The sequence below is a fragment of the Palaemon carinicauda genome, chromosome 6, assembly GCF_036898095.1.
Source record: "Palaemon carinicauda isolate YSFRI2023 chromosome 6, ASM3689809v2, whole genome shotgun sequence".
Classification (NCBI taxonomy): domain Eukaryota; kingdom Metazoa; phylum Arthropoda; class Malacostraca; order Decapoda; family Palaemonidae; genus Palaemon; species Palaemon carinicauda.
This window is the reverse complement of record NC_090730.1, coordinates 82,657,467-82,674,966: the sequence shown is the minus strand read 5'-3', so window position 1 is coordinate 82,674,966 and position 17,500 is coordinate 82,657,467. Positions and strand designations below refer to the sequence as shown.

At 40.6% G+C, this 17,500-nt stretch overlaps 1 protein-coding gene across 7 annotated transcripts in view; it reads right to left on the bottom strand.

The window, feature by feature from the left end:
• The window catches only part of LOC137642582 (ankyrin-1-like), a 139,871-nt gene that overhangs the window by 114,493 nt on the left and 7,878 nt on the right, over window positions 1-17,500 (bottom strand). The gene's annotated exons all lie outside the window — the stretch shown is intronic.

Here is a 17,500-nt window from a genome sequence, read left to right as displayed (position 1 = left end):
CCAAAATTTTCTTCTGGCATCATCAAGACCATAGAAAGGTTTCTTCAATTTCCAAATTACACCTTCTTTCTTCAAATCTTTAGGAGGTTCAATAGAGATCTCGATCCAAAGTTTTAGACTGCAAGAAAGCAGCCCTAATGTCAACTGATTGCACATTAAACTTCTCATTTGCTGCTACAGCTAGAAATATTTTTACACTTTTCCCCATAGAAGTAGGAGAACCAGCTTGAGGTTTGCACTCTTCCTGGAAGCCTCTTGCAACCAACTTGGCTTTATAATTAGTCTTTTGCCCATCATGTTTTTCTTTCTTTGTAATTACCCATCTACTGCTGATTCTTTGTTGTCCATAATCTTTGACTTCCTCAAAAGAATCATAATCTTGGAGATTTTTATATTCTTTTTCTTCAGCTTCAATCACTTCCGGCATCTTATGATATTTTAAAACTACCCTTTCTCACTTCCGAAGCTTTAATCAACTTATTTTCAAATTCTTCTTTCCTAAATTTCTTGGTTATCTCATGGTGCCCTTCCATGATCTTTGAAACCGTTTTACTGTTAAATAAACTCTCTGTAGCTATATTACCTGTTGAGATTCCTGGAAAAGTAATTGATTTCCCAGTAACCAGTCTCATGGGCTCATACCCAAGTATATTTACATTAGTATTATGTGTCCATGCTGCCATATTTACTGCCATTTTTAAATCCATCTTTTTGTCTGTCTCAAGCATCTTGTTCACAGTAGCATCAGCAGAATGATGATTTCTTTCATTTAAGCCATTGCTCCAAGGAGATTATGGTGGACCAAATTTTACTGTAAAGCCAAACTTACTTTCATATTCATTTAACTCCTCATTCTGAAATTCATTTCCATTGTCAGCCCCAAAAATAATTGAAGGAAAACCAAACTGCCAATTCCAACCATTTTTCAAAGCATCGACTACAGTTTCCATTCGCCTATTTGAAAGTACCACACCTGAAATATATCTTGTGAATGAGCAAACCATACAAAGTATGTACTTATTTCCATTCTGCTTCAAATCGATAGCTACAATCTGGTTAAAATCAGTTACCTTTGGAATTGCTATTTTTGGCCTTCCCAAAGATCTTTTGATTTTTTGACAAACTACAATTAATTACTACCTTTTTAATTGTTTTCCAAATTTCATCATTTAACAGATTAGCATTTCTAAACGCCCAAATTAGTTGCTCTTCTCCTTTGTGGTTAGTTACCTCATGAATTCTTTTGACTTGTTTATAAATTTGTACATCTTTTTCCTTTTTCATAAAGAAAACTGTCTCATTTGTTGTCCATGTGCCACACTTGTATAGTTGCAAAGCTTGATGTCCTCCATCAGTATCATGCAAATGAAATCTTTTTGACTTCTGTAAATTAATAACCATGATATTATCATGCAGGATATCTACGTTCCATTCTTTTAATTTATTTTTGCCTAACAAGAAAGGAAATTTTTGGCGTCAATCACATATGTTTCAACTATCACCTTCACAAAACCATCTTCTGAATCTTTTTTTTTTCATACAACTGGAAGACTGATTATTTTTGAACTGTGAAAAACAGGTCCATCACCAGAGAATCTTGAGAATAAGATTTACTTTCCAAATCCTCCTTTCTTATATCGTTAATATCAACATACCAATCTAGCCATTACTTTCCAACAAGAGTTTTTGGGCACCCGGTATCAACAATCATTGCTTCCACTTCATCAACTTCTTTCGTGAAATGAACCTCCATAGTGTGATCAATTACGATCTCCCTGCTTTCTCCAACTACAAATCTAACATTATTTGCCTTCTTTATCATCCCTTTTAACTCTTTCATTTCCTTAATAAGTTTCTCATTGTCTTGTTCAAGATTTCTTAGTCTTTCATCAACTTTCATTTCTGATTGTGATTTAAAGTTCGAAGACGATCTGTCAAATCTCCTTGCTGAACTGTCACGTGTTCTTGAGGCCGATCTAAATGACGTTCTCGATGATGACCGAGACGGTGTTCTAGAAGGGCCTCTTCTATAGTTAGTACCTGATGCTGTTCTCCAAAATCCAGGATTTGAAGTGGATCTTCTATATCTGTTATAATTTGGTAGCTCTTTGAACTTTTTCCCCTCTTGGTAACGACTCCTGTTATCAGTGTAAAATGTAGAAGTATTTAAAGATATATCTGATGTTGAATCTCTATTATTTTCTATTTTCAGCTTCCTAAACTCCATCTTCAATCTAGTAGCAACATCATCTTCATCAAGAGGTTTCCTTTCCACTCCATGTTCAATAACTTCTTTAAGGCAAGTCTTCTCATCCCAGGTTATTTTACGTCCTTCACGAGCTCTCTTTATCATTAATAAACTCAATACATAATTGAGACAGGCATTTATTTTTTCCCTTGATACTTCAGCCATCAAAGCTTCAAACTTATCAAAAAAATTCTCGCAACTTTTTGATTTATCTGCAGAAAAGGCAATAATCTTCTCCATAATGTCATTACACTTTTCAGCCTTAATTTTCGCATATTTCTCAGTCAAAACCTCTAAAATAGTTTTCACTGTCTTCAAAGTGCTGTTAGCTGTACGATCGATCACAACTGTAATCACATATTCCTTAACCATCTCGCTCTTCTTCGAGCTTTCAATTAAATCGTTATACTTATTGTACTCACTATCTTTGTTATTACTGCTCCAGGCCTCAATTCTAACTCTGAATCTCTCAAAAGTTTGTCCAACCCAAATCGGCGGAAACTTGGCTTTTGTAATCTGAGTTGTACTTGGAAGAAATTTAATTTTTGACGTGTTTTCTAGTAACTTGATCAGAATGTCATTTTGTTGTGTTAACACATCTGTTAAGTCAGGCCCCAAGCTAATAGAATCAGCAGATCCGTTAACTCTGTGATCACCAACCTTAGACTTGTGTGTTGACTCCATGTGCATGATGAAATTAAGTCTATTTTCCATATTTTCCTCGCACACGTCACAGTATGTTTGAGTTGTTCTGTTATCTATTGTGAGCATCTTGTACTTGAAACAGGTCAAATTTCTGAAATGGTCCATTAAAATTTTCACTCCCTTATCCTTGAATTTCTTTGATTTCGACTTAGCACAATCATCGTCCGTACCAATATGACCAAAGAGAGGGCCATTACAAGTTTTACATTTCACAAAATCAAATTCTCCGGTAACTCTATTTATTTCTCCGAAATTCAAAAGGTTATCAATATCATTAGAAAGGTCGTTATCATTTTTGTATCCAGTGGTATTAAATGAAAACATTTATTTATCTAATGACCACCACCAGGGATATTAGGATCATTCCAAGCCATACTGAGCAAATAATTAATTACAGTAAAAATATCAATCCCCACCTCAATAGAAGAAACTATGAATTCAAATATACCTAATGTCTGTTAATATAATGATAAAGTAAAACTTTAATATTTAATCACAGGAGCAAAACGTCTTTTTTTTTCTTTTAAATAAGTGAAACAATGAGAAATTACAGCTAAGTTTGAAGTATTAACTTCACTTGCAAAAAGTTATCAACTACGGGAATAACAAAATAATCCGAAAGTAGGCCTATGGTGCCATTCTGTATTACCATTTCCGAAATCATTCGATTTGCTCCATAGTCTACTCACAGCTATCCTCTATACGTAAAGACTGGCATCATGTGTTTCTCCGTGAAAGCATTACTTCGGTAAGTTTCTTCCACTACAGGCATTACCTCATGATGTGCTTCCAGCGCCAATACACAGCTCCAAGTTTAGACCTAAGTAGACAGAAAGTACTTGCAATTCAGCCAAACGAAGATCTCACGTTCGTTAACCATCCGTCATTCCCGAGTCTTCCTTCAGCAAATATTCAATGTAGGGGATGTCTTGGTATCATGCTTTATACTTGAATCCGACGTGGGAAACATAACAAATAATAATCTGATAGCTGACTTGAAAATCCCCCCACCCCGTCGGTGAAGGTGGAAGTCTACTCCATCGTCATAATATTACGTTGCAGCAGTCCACATTAAACTCACTATAAACTTTTCTTGATGCTTTGCAGTTATGGAAAAAAAAGAAAAAAAAAATCAGATCGGACGCTCTGCTACCAAATGATAAGCAGGTGTTCAAGAGACGTTAGCTATTTAATGGTTTATTAGTAACTGACAAAACGTTCACACCAGATATGTAAGCAGAACTCGTTGTTGACAACTTAAGATAACAATCCAATTACAAAACAAGGATACAAGGTTAAAGTACCAAATACATCTTGAAATACATTTTGATGGGAAGCGTTTATGTATGTATGTATATATATATATATATATATATATATATATATATATATATATATATATATATATATATATATATATATATATATATATATATATATATATATATATATATATATATATATATACACGTACTAACATAGATACCCAATGATGCCCAACTTATGATGAAAAACCAATAGCAGTACATGCAATTGAACGATTCTTGTAAGTTATCTTTGTGATGAGTCGTTCTGAACTATATGTATTCTAATTCCTAGATACTCTTATCTCCAAATATTTCATTTGTGGAAATTGTAACTTTGAAGATGAAAACTTTCCTATGTTTAGGTAGAGATGATATTTTTAATAAAGGCAGCCTATATTTCACTCTACCGCAACAAAATCCAGGAGGTTCATTCTTCCATTCCAAAGCACCCCAGTAATTATATTTTTGTTTCATCAAGCCTATTTGTATTACTTCTTCTGTTTCATTCTGATGTATTAGGTCATAGGTGAAGGTACCAGGACGCAATTGTTCTGCAATAAACAGGCATCCAACTTCTGCACACGTGAATCTACCAATATGGCGATTATTCTCTTCTTCTTCCTGTATTTTTTTGGTTTACTGAGCATGAGCAAACATTCCTTCTTTGTTAGCCTGAAGTGGAGCTTTTCTTTTATTTCTTTTTCTGATTTCTTACTGCTGCAAATCTTTGTTGATTATTTTTTAGGATATGATTTATTTGGTCTTCATCTTCTTCGTCCCCCGTAGCTGCCATTGCGCTGGGATTAATGTTCCTTCTGTCTAATTCTTAAGTGGGCGTGGGTTATGCCTGGCCCCTATAGTTCTCTAGAGCGGCACTTAGAGATTTCTGACCACCTCCATTTTCTTTCTCGGAAATGTTTACATGACAACACGGTATTAGATTTTATATAGAATTGTATATATTTGAGGTTCAAAGTGGCCATGTTCTCCCAACCATAGCTCCCTGAAAGGGGTACTTAGAGATTCAGGACCACTTCCATTTACTTTGTCGGAAAATGAACTTTTAGTTTTAAAAGGGTGGAGGATTTTGCCAACATAGCTTCCTTAGGGGGACACAGATTCAGGACCACTTGCATTATCTTCCTTCGAACATTTTACAAAGGCATGCACTTTCAGTGTTTATGTAGATTACCTAACCTTTCTTTCTAAAGGTAATACACACAGAGACATTGCTATTTATATTGTAAGCAGCTCTTCTAGGAAAAGGAAACTCCAAAATCAAAGCATTGTTCCTTAGTTTTGGGTAGTGCCATCACCTCTGTACCCTAAACTTCCACTGTCCTCGGTTGGAGTTCCCCTGCTTGAGGGTACACTCAAAGACACTCGGTTCTACCCTATTTCTTTTCTTTTTGTTTTTGTAAAGTTTTTATATAGAAAATATTTATACTAATGTTGTTACTATTCTTAAAATATTTCATTTTATTCTTAAGTACTTCGCTTGTACTTTATCTAATTCCTTATTTCCTTTCCTCACTGAGCTATTTTCTCCGTTGGAGGCCTTGGGTTTATGGCATCTTTCTTTTGCAACTGCAGTTGTAGCTTAGCAAATAATATATATATATATATATATATATATATATATATATATATATATATATATATATATATATATATATATATATATATATGTATATATGTATATATAGATTATTTTTTAAAAGTAAAAAGATTCATGAGTACCAGCCTGCCCGATTTAATAAAATAGAGGGAGGTGGTTCTTACCCCTACTTCTTCCTTAGGGGGCCAGTTAGAGATTCGATATCCATTGCATTACCTTCCTCGTAAAATTTTATAGATGAATACACGTATATATATATATATATATATATATATATATATATATATTTATATATATATGTATATATATATATATATTTATATATATATATATGTATATATATATATATATATATATATATATATATATATATGTATGTATTAATATACATACATATATATATGTATATATAGATGTCGGTATATATATATATATATATATATATATATATATATATATATATATATACTGTATATATATATATATATATATATATATATATATATATATATATACATATATATTAAGAAATTGATAATTATTATTGTTATTAATATTATTTCTATTATTACAGGGTTTTTAGATCTCTGATACACCGTCTTTATATCTCCAATACAGGGTCTTTAAAATAAGAGTTTAGTAAAAGATTGAGAAAAGCAAATCTGACAATTGCTAACTTAAGTAAAATTTGGAAATCGAATCGACTGAAATTACATATAAAATCAGACTTTATAGCAGGTTAGTTAGATCGTTACTTTAAGGACATGCGTTGTGGTATAACAATGAAACAATCTCTAATAGAATTAGTAGATTTTCGAATAAAGCTCTCAGGAGGATATTAGAAGTTAAATGGCAGGACAGGATTAGAAATGAGACTATAAGAGAGATTACTCGAGTGCCATATAAAGGAGAGATTATGATGAGGGGTAGATAAAGATGGTTTGGGCACGCTCTTCGCACTCCTAAAGAGAGATTAGTTGACAAAAGGTTCAGCTGAGCTACACAAGAATTGGAAGACCCAGGCTTACATAACTGAGAACAATGAAGTGCAAACCAGGAGATGATGAATGGAGAAGTATTGAATTAAAAGCTCAAAATAGAGACATTTGGTGAAATCTAACCAAAGCCCTTGGCATCAATAGTCGTAGGAGAAGATGATGATGAATATTATTATTATTATTATTATTATTATTATTATTATTATTAGGATTCAATTTTTTTCTTAATATTCTACGGTGACAGCCTGCCCGATCTCATGAAAGAGGTTGGAGGTTCTGTCCCGATGCTTCGTTAGGGGAGTGGGGGGCATTTGGAGATTCGGAACAACTTGCATCATCTTCCTCGAAAAATTTGATTTTATGTAGATTTCATACACACACACACACACACACACACATATATATATATATATATATATATATGTGTGTATTTATTTATATATATATATAACGGATTTTGAGCGAAGCGAAAAATCTATTTTTGGGTGAGATAGCCATGACGTCCTGATGGAAGGTTCCTTCAGTAGCTTCCTAGGGTATATTCAACTACAGTGGATATTCCCAGAGAATTAAACTAACGGTTATCACAGAATTCTAACTTCTGGTACGAGTACCCTAAAGGTTTCCCTCTAGGATATCGTATATCAACAGGGGACGCATGTATTAACACGCCACATAGCTATCTACACCCCATATAGAGTGGAAAGGTGGCTGAGTAACTAAGGAGCCGTTCCACAGTTACACTCATCCGTGGCTGCTTTTGGTACTCAAGACGTAAACAAACGGGCGCCATTGCTAAATGACGTCACGTCCGTCCTCATCCTGAGCTCAGCTTCTGCTAATCTCCATGATACAGCAGGTCAGGGAGGGGCCTGAAAGGCTGAACTAGAATAGACGGGAGGGTCCATCAGGACGTCATGGCTATCTCACCCAAAAATAGATTTTTTGATTCGCTCAAAATCCGTTTTTTGGGCTCAAGCCATGACGTCCTGATGGAAGTGTACCAGAGAATTAATGTATCGTGGAAGTTTTCCCCTTTTTTAATGCAAGTGCCAAGGGCTTCGAACAGTATTATAGAACATGTCCTTACCAGAGATTCTATGATGAACTAGCTTCCTGGCCCCCTGGCAGGGAAGTCCTGGTGGACAATAGGAACATCTCGAAGCGATCATTGAAGAGCTACTTACCCTGCGGAGAGTTCACGCTGGACTCGGAGACAAGACTAAGGTTAATATTCGGGTAGGAATATTATCAAGCATAGATAAGTAAATAACATTTACTACTGTCCCTGGAGGAGAGATCGATCTGGTCTCGGAGACAGGACAAAGGTTAATATTCGAATAGGAATATTATCAAGGCATGAGTGAGCATATAACATAATTACATATATTATTCTTCTCATTTTTCAAGGAAAAAAGGGGTAAATGAAACTATAACAATCGTATATTTCTTGATAAAGAATAGGAGCGGAGAGAGACGCACATGGAATAAAATAGACATTTTATTTCAAAGATTGCAGATCATTATGGTAGTAATTACAATAATGAATATAGAGTTTATTTACAATAATAAAAGAATAATGTACATAGAAAATAAAGACTTTGATCTTGATTCTGAAAAGAAAATTTACTTTTTAGAAAAACAAGTTCCAGAGGAACGTCAGTCTTTTTCAAAGAAAACACATCATGCCCTAGGGCATGTGGCACTCATGTAAAGTCTATGACATTTCACCTTGGTAAGAACAGTCTATTAGAAACACCAAGTGTCCATTAAATCACTATGTATCACAAAAAGGGTCAATACAGGCACCCGTAGAGTTAAAGTCCCAAGTAACTCACTGTTCTATGCAGAGTTAAACAGCAGGTTTCATAACACTACCTGCGGCTACCACGAAATGCTTAACTTCGTGCATTTGGTTTGCGTAGTGCTTGAAGAAAACGTGCGATGATTTCCAGCCTGTAAAGCTCTTGAGGCTTTCAAAATCCATACTCTGGAAGAAGTTCAGAGAAGAAGCGACTTTTCTAGGATCGTGACCTGCGGGTGTACTGTCAGGATCCGCTCTGCGAATGAAGTAGGTGATTTTCGCTCTTAGTTGTTTCAGTGACAGGTCGCTACCCGATGTTTCTCCTTTGAAGAGTTATCCTCCACCGAAGTCTGAAGTTCTTCGAAGATACACCTTAAGACTCTCCACTGGGCATAGAGAGACATCTTCCTTCAGGGGGCAGATTTTCCAAGGGCCCCATCTCTTGGTGGGTAGTTCATTCTTAGCGAGAAACGTCGGATCGGCGAAGAGGGTAAGCTCTCCTGTCTCTGCGAACAGGATATGACCCTCTTCTCTTGATAATGCCACTATTTCACTGACTCGGGCTCCCGAGGCGAGAGCAAAAAGGAAGATAACTTTTTGAGTCAAGTCTTTCAGAGGGCACGAATCGTTGTCCAGGCTAGAGGCAAAATGGAGCACCTTGTCCAGGGACCAAGAGATAGGTTTTGATGGGGGTGCTGGGCGTAGTCTAGCGCATGCCTTTGGCAGTTTATTGAAGATATCACTGGACAGATCAATCTGGAAGGCGTATAGGAGTGGTCTAGTCAAGGCCGATTTGCAGGTGGAAATCGTGTTGGCCGCTAAGCCTTGTCCATGAAGGTGAATGAAGAAGGACATACAAAAATCAATGGTGATTTCCGTAGGATTTTTTGCCTTGACGTAAGAGACCCACTTTCTCCAGGAAGATTCGTATTGCCGTCTGGTAGATTCAGTCTTGTATTCCTCGAGGAAGTCTAAGCTTTTCTTCGAGATCTCAAACCTTTTCTTTGCAGATAAGGAGAGAAAATCATGAGATGAAGGTCCCTGACTTTCAGTGATGAAGCGAAGACAGTCGACTTCTGTACTTGTTGAGAGAGAACTGGACCCGGTAGGGGAATCAGCGTGGGCTGCAGCTCCAGGACCAGAGGGTACCAATTGCTCCGGGGCCACTTGGGAGCCACTAGGGCCGCTGTTCCTTTGAAGGTTCTCAGTTTAGAGAGGACTTTCAGCAGAAGGTTGGGATGGGGGAACAGGTATATCCTGGACCATCTGTTCCAATCCAGTGATATGGCCTCCACTGCTCCTGCCTTGGGGTCCTCGTACGGGGCCACATATCGAGGAAGTTGATTGTTGTCGCTCGTCGCGAAGAGATCGATCTGAAGTTCTGGGACTTGGTGAGAGATGAAGGAGAATGACCTTGTGTCTAGAGACCATTCCAACTCTATTGGGCTTGTCCTTGATAGAGCGTCTGCCGTCACATTGCAGAATCCTTGTAGGTGAACTGCAGACAGGTGCCATTTCTTCTTTTCTGCCAAACGAAAGATCGGAAGAAGTACCTGATTTATCTGGGGCGATCTCGAGCCCTGACGATTGAGACATCTGACTACCACCGAGTTGTCCAGAGTCAGACGAATGTGGATCGAGGGAGGCGGGGAGAGTTTCTTCAGGGTGAGAAGAACCGCCATGGCATCCAAGATGTTGATGTGAAACGTCTTGAATAGGGGAGACCATGTTCCTTGAACCTGTAGTTGGTGGGAGTGACCTCCCCAACCCTCTAGTGAAGCGTCCGTGTGGATGTTGATCGATGGAGGCCGGTGTTGAAGAGGAATGGACCTTTTCAGGGCCTTTGCTTCTGACCACGGCTTTAAGAGTAAGCGAAGTCTGTTTGGAAGCCATCTCTTGAGGTCTCTTCGAGCGATGGATGCGAAACGTCTCCAGACTCCCGCGGCATCCTTTAGCTGTGCATGAAGCACTGGGTTTGTCACAGAGGCGAACTGTAGAGAGCCGAGAACTTGTTCCTGCTGTCGTCTTGAGATCCGTTTGGATTTTAGAAGCCTTCTGACAGACCCTGCTATTTCCTTCCTTTTCTTCTGTTGGATGGAAAGGCGGTGTGACTGAAGATCCCAATGGATTTCCAACCATTGGAACTTCTGAGCTGGAGAGAGGCGAGATTTCTCGGTGTTTATCTTGAAGCCCAGATGCTCTAGGAACTGGGTGACTTTGTTGCAGGCTCTTACACAATCTTCGGGCGATGTCGACCAGACTAACCAGTCGTCTAGGAAGGCCATCACTTGGACGCCCTGAAGACGGAGCTGTTGGACGATTGCGTCTGCCAGCTTGGTGAAGATCCGTGGAGCCACGTTGAGCCCGAAGGGCATGGCCCTGAAGGTGTAACTTTTCCTTTGGAGTCGAAATCCTAGGTAGGAGGAAGCGTAGTGATTCATTGGGATGTGCCAGTAGGCATCCGCCAGGTCTATGGAGACCATGTAGGCCCTTTGAGGCAGAAGGTCCTTATTTGTTGCAGAGTCAGCATCTGAATTTGTTGTTCGCAATGAACTTGTTGAGAGGGGATAAGTCTAGAATGACTCTGAGTTTGTCGGAGTCTTTCTTGGGAATGCAAAAGAGTCTCCCTTGGAACCTGGTTGACTTTATCCTCCTGATCACCTTCTTGTTCAAGAGTTCCAGGACATATTCTTCCAGGAGGGGGGTTGACTGTTGGAAGAATTGCTGGAAGGCTGGGGGTGGTTGAGTCCAACTCCAGCCCAGTCCCTTCTTGACGATGCTGTGTGCCCAGGGATCAAAGGTCCAACGATCCTGGAATTGGCGGAGTCTTCCTCCCACCGGAAGCACATCATTGCTTCTGGTGTCCCGAGGGTTTGCCACCTCGGCCGCTAGCTCCCCTTCCTCCTCTGCCTCTGGAGGGACGGTGAGAAGAATCTCTGCCGGAGCCTCTGCCTGAGCCCCTACCTCTGGAACGAAAGGTAGTCGAGTATTGCTCGTATGCAGGGGTGAAGACTGGCGACTGCGACACCACCGGTTGGGGGACCAACTGAAAGGTCTGTTGCGACTGCGTAGCCACTTGGGGAGTAGCGGGACCCGGAAACTGTCTTCTCTGTTGACGTTGCTTGGGTTTGGGCTTTGAAGCTTTCCTCTTAGGCTGAGGGCCATCATCCTGAGAGGACTTCCTCTTGCGGGACATGCCCCACTTATGGAGAAGGTTCCTATTCTCCGTGGCAGCTTTGTCCACTATCTCTTTCACCAAGGTAGATGGGAAGAGATACTTGCCCCAGATATTGGAGGAAATCAGTCTCCGGGGTTCGTGTTTCATTGTCGCGTTAGCAAACACGAATTCACGACAGGCTCTGCGAGCCCTAGTGAAGCTGTATAGGTCCTTGGTTACAGTTGCCAGGTGCGACTTAGCTAGGACCATATAAAAGTCCGGGACTAGTATCCCCGGCCATGAGCTCAAGCTGTACCTGGTAGGACAGCGACGCGGCGAGTCTCTCCTTCGTATCCTGTTCCCTAAGAAAGAGGTGATCGTTCAGCCTTGGGAGGTCCTCATTGAATTGACGACCGGCTACATCAGGCTCCAGTTTCCCTACCGTGAAGGTCAACTGGATGTCTTTCCAGTGCCTATCATCGGGGGGAAGAGTAATGGAGAAGGGTGTGCACTCCTCAATTGCAGGGCAAGGTTTCCCTTCCTCCACTGCCTTTGTGACCGCTGTGAAGGCCTTTTCGATGAAGGGGAAGGTCGCAGAATTTGGCGCAACGAAGGTTGGATGCTTCTTGCTAAGCGCCGGCATCTTGGAGTTAGTGAAACCCCTACTCTTCACCGCCTGAGCTAACATAGCTTGAGCCTTCGCGAGATCGAACACAATAACTTCCTTTGGTTCGGTCTCCTCCTTTGAGGCTGGTTCGGACCTGAGCCAGACGCAACAGTCCGGATAAACCTCGAAATTTGGGAAGAACTCCACTTCTTCCAGCAAGATAGAGCCAACCCTTTCACTGATGTAAATCTTGCCAGTTGTAATTGGCATATGCTCGGCGTATCTCCATGGGTTAGCTTCCGAGCAGGTGGGGAAGTCCTTAACCGAAATCCTTTTCGGTTGTTTGAAGCTGACGAGAGTCGTCCGGAATTGTTCCCGAGTTTCTCGTAGCTTCTTTTCCATGAGGGCTTCAAGCACCTTGAAGACCTCTTGAGTGGCCGATGGAAGAGGGTCCGGGGTGGCAGAAGTCGAAGGAACAGGTTCCTCGGATGGTGCAGGAGTTGCTGGGGGAGCAGGAGCGACCTCGGTCTCCGAATCAGGGTATTCTACCTGATCTCCTCATAGTCGAGTTCCTCGCCCATGAGGTTCTTCTCCGTCTCTTCCGACACCTCCGACATACGTTCCACGTTGTCGGAATCGAGATGGCACTCACGCATGGACTGTGCCATGACAACATCAGGTTCCACCACGATGTGGACGGTGGGGATCTGATCATGGGGGACCACTGAATCTTTTGATGCTTTTGGGAAAAGCAAGGCCCTCAAGTCTTCGTTGGGAAGATACGGTCTAATAGCGTTCTTCTGGAAGCCACGCACCCATTTGCGTAGCTTCTCCCTAGCAATGTCCCTTGCCTCCGCAGAAGGAGGATCGTCGAACGCCTCGACAAAAAGACTTTTGCAGACTGTACAGCTCTGCGGGTCCCAATACTTCAAGTCGCCTTTCTTGGCGGCCCAGGGGGTGTGGGTCCGGCACGCCTTGTGCCCGTAGAAGTCCGGGTGCTTCACCCCGCAGAAGTTACTCTCACACTTCAGATACTCCTCCTGTAAAAGAAAGAGATCATGAGTACATGGAAGGCATAAGAATGACTTACATTACTCTAAAATTAAGGATAACTTAATCTAAAATTAAGAATAACTTAATTATAAGAACATATTAATGCTTAAGATTAATGAGCGGGAAAGGAAGTAGATAGACACATACTTATGAATCCCGCCCAGCCGGTTACTGTAACCTTATCCGTAGACAATTCCTTTGTTCCCGAAGGTCACAATGCGGGAAATCCGTATGGATGAGCCAAACCAGGCTTTTAACAGGAATTGTCCACAGAGTGTAATAGGGTCTGAGACCACTCAGATCCCTGGGGGAGAGGGGGTATAGGATAAACCCCTTATTAAGTGTAGGTTCCGGCAATCGACTGCACTAAGATACACAGAGTATGCTGGAATTATTGTAATGTGCAATCAAACAGCATAGCCACAATCTTGGATGGTAAGACAATACCTATATGGAAGTGGCCAAGCCATCTGGCTGCAGTATATTGACTGTAGGCATGTTGCCGGCAGCCAGGGAAGGGGTACATGTCCCTTAACGTCTCATGAGGGTGCCGGCAGACCGACGACACACCGGAGGCCGGTCCTGCAGGGTAGAAGGCATCAAAGCAGACACACTGAGTATCTATAAGGATAATACTATAGTGGCGACAGCCGGCACAGCGGCGGGTCGTCGGCAGGGGGCGGCGGCTCCGGTAGCCGAAGGCTGACGGCATGGTGAGCCTTGGATCAATTCATAAGATAGATATGTATATGGTCGTATACCTAGATTGCCGGCAATCAATGCCGGCATGCGGGTGGCCGACTTCGAAAGTCGGCCGGCTGTTACTAGGTAAAACGAAGGGTGGGACGTCGGCGGTAAGTCGACGGAAGGCGGCAGCCTCCGGCACATGGAAGGCTGACGTCTTAAAGGGGGGAGGCATCTTATGAAAGAATGTCACCTGAGGTAGTGGCGGTTATTGCTGGCAGTAGAGACGGCAAGGGACCGGCACCAGGATAGAAAGAGAGAAAGGTAAGGAGGGATGGAAGGGGAAAGATCCTATACCCCTCCGGCATCCCTCCGGAGAGAGTGCACTCATGATAGGAGGGCACTCAAAGAGGGGGGAATCCCCCGCCGGCAGGACCGCCGCCGGCAACCACCCCCCAGAGAACGCTATGAGGGGTATGTGTACCAGAGCGGCCAGCTCAGCAGGAGAACAATGTTAGCCCTACCACTCCACCCAAGGGAGGAGTTGTAGGACTAAGGACAGAGGTGTGTAGGCAAGCCTACACCAAAGGGATACGTGGGGAGGGAGAAGAATGGGTCTTTCTAAAGAGGAGACTCTGCATGAGAACGGCCACCAAGGTAATGGAGAACGCTCCCTAACCTAGGATAGGTAGCCCCGATCGAGAACGGTACTAATGTACCATCTCAAACTATAATAAGGCAGAGTCAACCCCCAGAGCTTAACCTAGAGTAGGAGGACTAACTCCTAGGCTAGGAAAGCTTGAAAGACACATTGCTAGTTGCAGGGAGGAAGGAGTAACCCAACCAGGTGCAACTGAGGAAGGGTAGGGTCCTTCCTAATCTCTCAGGCATGACCCTAAGGGAGGGTCATTCCCTTAGGGTAGGCAGAGAAGCGATAAATACTCTGGTTGTAGACAAGATTCCCCTATATAGAAGGGAAAGCAAGTCTACCCAGAGGGAATGCCCGCAGACAGGGGGAATAGGGAGCATATAAGGGTTCCTACATTAGGTTAGGAGGGGATGATACACAATCAACACTGTCCCTTATATGGTCCCCGAAGGCGAAAACACTTACATCACAGTAAATAGTATGTTTAATAATGCCACAATCTTCATAACTTAACTTAGGAACACTGGTATATATCATGCATGAAAACAAGCACTAGGATGTCCAGCCTAGGGGCTAAGCTAGCGATCTAGAATGGGGTCGAATAGCGACCGAGTCTGATGAGAGCTAAAACACGATATAAAGATTCCCTAGCTATGAAGACTAAATAACTAATAATATTAATTAGTTAAATGACCGGAGAGGGCTGTTCTGGCTAACTAAATAAAGCATGCAACATGAACAGCGGCGCCATAAAATGGCGCGTCCGGTATCGGCACAGCTCTGCCACAAAACACAATATTTTACGAAAAGTAGAAGTTACTTTACGGCTAGAGCTTATTTAAACAATACTGGGACCTGGTACTCAACTTTCCAGAAGAAGGCGAGGTTGAAGGTAACGACATAACGGCGATGTAAGCTGAAAAAGTAAGCACTTGGGAAAAATCCTACTTAGCAAAGAAGCTACAGGCGAAAGGATGAGGACGGACGTGACGTCATTTAGCAATGGCGCCCGTTTGTTTACGTCTTGAGTACCAAAAGCAGCCACGGATGAGTGTAACTGTGGAACGGCTCCTCAGTTACTCAGCCACCTTTCCATATCGAAGTGTTAACTCTATATGGGGTGTAGATAGCTACTGTATGTGGCGTGTTAATACATGCGTCCCCTGTTGATATACAATATCCTTGAGGGAAACCTTTAGGGTACTCGCACCAGAAGTTAGAATTCTGTGATAAACTTTAGTTTAATTCTCTGGGAATATCCACTGTAGTTAAATATACCCTAGGAAGCTACTGAAGGAACCTTCCATCAGGACGTCATGGCTTGAGCCCAAATATATATATATATATATATATATATATATATATATATATATATATATGTATGTATGTTTTTATATTATATATATATATATATATATATATATATATATATATATATATATATATATATATATATATATATATATATATATATATATATATATATATATATATATATATATATATATATATATATATATATAAATATATATATATATATATATATGTATATATATATACTATATATGAACATATATACTATATGAATATATATATATATATATATATATATATATATATATATATATATATATAGTGTGTGTGTGTGTGTGTGTGTGTATGTGTGTGTTTGTGTGTGTGAGTGCTTGTGTGTGTGTATTTGTGCGCCTGTGTGCGTGTGCGTTATGTTTGTATTTATCTGTCTTCCCCCACCCTTCAAATAGCGGGGAGAGCGAGTAATAATATTTTATGAGAGTGGGTATCCCTAGAGGTACACTCGTAATCCAAAACCCCCCAAAACTTCTAAACCTGCCGTGTTGTAGATAGGAAATGGGGAGGTGGTAGGGGATAAATCATTTAAATATTTAGGAACTATGATCTTTAATACAGGATCTTTAGAATTTGAGTTTAATGAAAAATTTAAAAAAGGCAAATCAGAGAATGCCTAGGTTAAGTAAAATTTGGAAATAAAATTGCTGGGAATTACATATAAAAATCAGACTATATATCATTTTAGAGAGAATTTTGTTAATCTATGGATATGAATCGTGATATAACAATGGAACGATATCAAACAGATTTTGTAGATCTGACAACAAATCCATCAGAAAAATATTTGTGAGTCAAGATAGGATTTGAAATGAAACTATGAGAGATTTTACCCGAGTGCCATGTGCGGATGAGAACATGGTTAAGGGTAGAAGGAGATGGTTTTGGCATGCTCTTCGTACTCCCCAAGAGAGATTAACTCACCAAACTTTATACTGGAATCCACAAGGCACCAGAAAAGTTTGAAGACCCAGCCCACATGACTGAGGATTATGAAGTGTGAAGTAGGGGATGATGAAAGGAGAATTAGTGATTAAAAAGCTCACGATAGAGACTACTGACGAAATCTAACCGAAGTCCTTTGCGTTAGTAGGCGTAATGTAATTTTTATAGAGAATGCTAACGCCACTATTTCCATTTTGGTCAAGATCCACCCTAGGGGTCTACGGACCCTATAATCATAGACCCCCTAAAATTGTATTCCATGAAATCTGGCAGGCTGATGCACTAGAATTCTTCCACTTTTTAAAAATAATTATAATCGAGAAATCTAACGTGCTGTTTTTATTTTGATCATGAACC